The sequence below is a fragment of the Trichosurus vulpecula genome, chromosome 5 (assembly GCF_011100635.1).
Source record: "Trichosurus vulpecula isolate mTriVul1 chromosome 5, mTriVul1.pri, whole genome shotgun sequence".
NCBI classification, from domain to species: Eukaryota; Metazoa; Chordata; class Mammalia; order Diprotodontia; family Phalangeridae; genus Trichosurus; species Trichosurus vulpecula.
Window position 1 is genome coordinate 81,851,550 of NC_050577.1, and position 4,565 is coordinate 81,856,114.

A 4,565-nucleotide genomic window follows, 5' to 3' on the forward strand; every position below is an offset into this window, starting at 1 on the left:
AGGTGGGACAAGAAGGGACTTCCGCTAACGTAGAGGATGTGTCGGGCACACGAGCTGCGCAGCCGCGTGAGCGAGAGCAGAAAGCGCTTCCGGCGGAGGGCCGCTCGGAGCAGGAGTCGCCTCCCTCAAACAAGCTCCTTTGCTTCCCGGGCCCGCGGCGCCACCTTGTGTCTGGTGGCTGTCCCGGCGTGATCCTAGAACCGCAGAAACAGCGAGGCGGTGCGGGGGGCCGTCAGAGAAGATACACTCCTGTAGCCAGAGCCCGGAATTAAGTCTCGGCCTTGGTTAGAGAAAGCAGACTAGCCCCAAGTGCTGCTCCGCCCTCCTCCCCCCCACAAACTTTACGGTCCCTACAGAGTGCAGAACTGGCTCCGCGGCCTGGCTGACAGGAATTTCACTTTAACAGACGTTTATTAGGGGCGTTTTTTATACAAATCTTTAAAACCACAAAGTTTGGAGGAGAAAAAAAGTTTCCCCAGGAGAAGAGGAGCACCATGATACTATGCTTAAAGATTAAAAAAAAAAAAAAAAGCAGCTAACTGGTAATTTCATCGGTGTAGAGAACGCGTCTGCAGAGGAATTTACTCCACCTGGACAGACACCTTTGTGGCTCAAGAATCTTAGTTAGTTGCCAGGGACTTCTGAGAGATGAAAATGTACTTAGTATTACACAGTCAGTGTACTACCGAAATGATCCAAATTTGTTCTAGAATATAGGGAAATTTGGAAGGGAGAAAACTCAAGCAGGAGCGATCAGGCAAAGCTACTGAGAAGAGGGCGTCAGAGCTAGGTCTTGAAGCACCTAAGTTAGGGACAAAAAAAATACATATATACACATATATATGTATATAAAAGACACACTCATACACATATAGAGTTGGGAAGAGAAAACTAAGCTGAGAAGATCAAGGAAAGCAGAACAGGAGATCTTTAAGCCTTAGAGATAGATGAGGAAAAAGATATATTGGGACATTTAAAAGGTACTTAACATGGAATTAAACTGAGTGAGTTGAAGATACGGAGAAGTCTTGCTCCAATGCTTGAAGGTGCCAAAGTGTAGAATGATGCTGAGGAGGGACTAGTCCATTTTGGCTTGAATGGACTCTTCAGGCTCTTGCAGCTCTAGCTTTATGATTCTAAGAAACTAAAATTGAGAAAGTGGAATGACAGGTGATAATAGTCCCCATAGAAGACAGCAGGGAATCTGATCAAGGGCATTTCTCTGAGCCTGAAGCAAATGAGTAGATGGGTAAAGACACAGAGGTTTTGAGATATGGAGGAAGGAGATAATAGAGCTCATAACCTGTCTTCTCAATAGAGTAGAAGAAAAAAATCGTGTGGAAAAGAGAGGGAAGAGCGGAACTTGAGAGATGAAGGTTTGAAACGACTACAGTGGGGAGTATGACCAGTTAAAGGTAAATATGAATTTGTATCGGATCCAATCATGGGGATTGGGTTGGAGTAGGTTAGGAAGGAAGGGAGCTAGCATTTGAAGGAGTCAAGGAAGGCTTCATGGAAAAGGTAGTACTTGAGCTGCATCTTGAAGGAAGAGAAGGATTCTATTCAATGAGGAGAGGTTTCATTCTAGGCATAAGGGATAGCCAGTGCAGATGCTAGACCCCAGGGGTAAGGAACCTTCAGCCTCGGGCCATATGTGGCCATCTAGGTCCTCAAGTGCAGCCCTTTGACTGAATCCAAACTTCATAGAACAAATCCCCTTAATAAAAGGGTTTGTTCTGTAAAACTTGGACTCAGTCAAAAGGCTGCTAGACTGTAGAGGGAAGGAAGGAAAATAATATATAATAAAGTTGGAAAGTTGGGGCCAAGCTGTAAAGGAAAGGTGTTAGAAAGCTATGGGTATGCATGATGCAAAGATGTATGAGAAACTGGTTAGGGTCTTTGAGAAGTATATGTATATGTTAAATAACTATGTAGGTTGTTTTTAACCTAGGGAATATTACACTTTGGTTGGTGAGAGGTGTTGTTGTTGCTCATTTATTCAGTCATGTCTGTCTGTTCATGACCCCATGGGCTACAGTATACCAGTCTCTTCTATCCAACACTGTCTTCCAAAGTGGGTTTTTACAATAGTCTACTGGTGGGTCAGCCTGTCTCAAGTCTCTTCCCCATTCCAATCCATCCTCCAGTCCCTCAAGTGATTTTCCTTAAGTGTAGGTCCAATCATGTCTCTCTCTCTCTCTCTCTCTCTCTCTCTCTCTCTCTCTCTCTCACACACACACACACACACACACACACACACACACCACTACACCACTCCCATTGAAGAAACTCCAGAGGCTCCCTATTGCCTCTGGGATTAAATACAAAATGCTTTATTTAGCATTCAAAACCCTTTATAATCTAACTTCCTCCTACCTTTCCAGTCTTCTTACACCTTACTCCCTGGACACATACTCTTTGATCCAGGGACACTGGCCTCCTGGCTGTTCCAGGAACAAGACATTGCACCTCTCTATTCTGGGTATTTTCTTTGGCTGTCCCCCACTACCTGAAATAGTTTTCCTCTTCCACTCCAACTACTGACCACTTTGGCTTCTATTAAGTCCCCACTAAAATCCCGTTATTTGCTGGAAGCCATAGCCAACGTCCCTTAATTGTAGTGCCTTCCCTCCGTTAATCATTTCCTCCTTATCTTGTATGTAACTTGTTCGTACATATTTGTTTGCATGCTGTCTCTTCCATTATGTTGTAAGCTCTTTCAGGGCAAGACTGTCTTTTGCCTTTTTATTGTATCCCTAGTGCTTAGCACAGTGCCTGGCACACAGTAGGACTTTAATAAATGTTTACTGCTTGAGGGATTGATAAGTTCCAAGAAATGAAACAGTCCTTGCCCTCAAGTAGCTTGCATTCTGTTATACAAATGAACAAAAAATAGATTTTCCTGTCCATTTCTTTACATCCATCATCTAGAAGCAGATTCTCTCTGTCTCTCTGTCTCTGTCACTCTCTCTGTCTCTCTCTCTCTCTGTCTCTTTCTTATTCTGTCTCTCAGCACTTCTACCAGCACCACCAACTGGAGAACAATTTTCCAAAACAACATGTAAGGGGGGGGAGGGGCTGGAGTCTCTCCAGAGGAGCACTTGCTTTATATAGGTACTAGAGGTAGAAAGGCAGGAATGTAACAAGCAAGCTTGGAAAACAAACAATTTTAGAGAAGAGAAGAGGAAGGGAGAGGAAGGGCTGATCAAGTTGCAGGTGCAATCTCTGCGTAAGCTATTAGATGGTTGCTTCAAGCATAACAAGCTCCTGTGCTCTCCCTTTGTAAATGCACAAAGGAAACAGGCCTTCCTAGTCCTGAGGCTCTTATGCACATATTCAAAGACAGTTCACCTGAGTTCCAAAGCTCCCAGTACTCTAGCCTGGGTTTCTGTCTATAGTATGAAGATCCCAATCGGTAATTAATGATTTATTAAAAAATCTCTGTTCCAATCCTATTATAAGAGTCTCATCTTCCCAATTTTGTGCAACCCTAAAGGATTAATCATATGTAGATTACAGTACATTTTACAGAATGAAATACAAAGGGAAAAGTACTACCCTAATTCTCCACAGTAGCTGTGTTGATGAAGTCCATATATTAAATTCTCCTGATGATTCCTTTGGGCCTCATTAATCATATGATCACAATGACTTTTTAGGAAAGTATTCTGGATCTTTAAAATCTCTTGGGGGAATGCTTTTGTAATAACTTGCATCCTCAAGGAGATTACATTCTAATGGGGGAGACAACATGCAAACAACTGTGTACATATTCTATGGAAGGGAGAGTCTGAAAGGGGCAGTTATTAGCAGCTGAAATGGCACAGATGGTATTACTGATGCAGCTAGGGGAATTCCATTGGCAAACCAGGAGTTGAGTTATTATAAAAGTCAGCAGTGAAGAACAGAATGGATGTGAAATGATTTTTCCTTTCCCCACCATGAGATTTTAAAGCTTGAGAGTACTTCCCTAAAAAGTTCTTAGCACAGTACCTGGTCTATTGTAAATGCTCAGTGAATGATGATTTATTGATTGATTTCTATCTCCTCCCAAAGTTCTATGGCATGTTTCTTCTGTGTCTTTCTTCTGGCATTTTTTCCCTTAAAACACACAGACTCTTCTCTTACCCTAGCACCACATTAGGCACTATTTCAAGATGGAAACAGTACAGGGGAATGCAGAAGAAAAATCTGGTCTAGTAAAGTTTACAAATGTATCAATAGGTACAAAATAATTATTCTGACATCCCCTGAGCCTGGAATAATATTTTCATGAAATAGCTAATATGAATATTTGGGCATATGCAAGTAGATATATCCTATACACAAATGGAGATAGAAAGGGAAAAATGGTAGAGTAGATGTTTATATTCTTTCTCCAATCTCCATATATCTAGCAGTCATGTAAAAAAGTAGGATCCTGAGGCAATGAGTGAAGAGGACCTTAGAATGACACTTAACTCCTGGAACATCCTATTTTCTCCTCTTTCTTCTACAGGCAAATTTCCAGAATTGGTGATGTATGCATATTGTTTCCATTTCCCCAACAACAGTTCAGCAAGTAA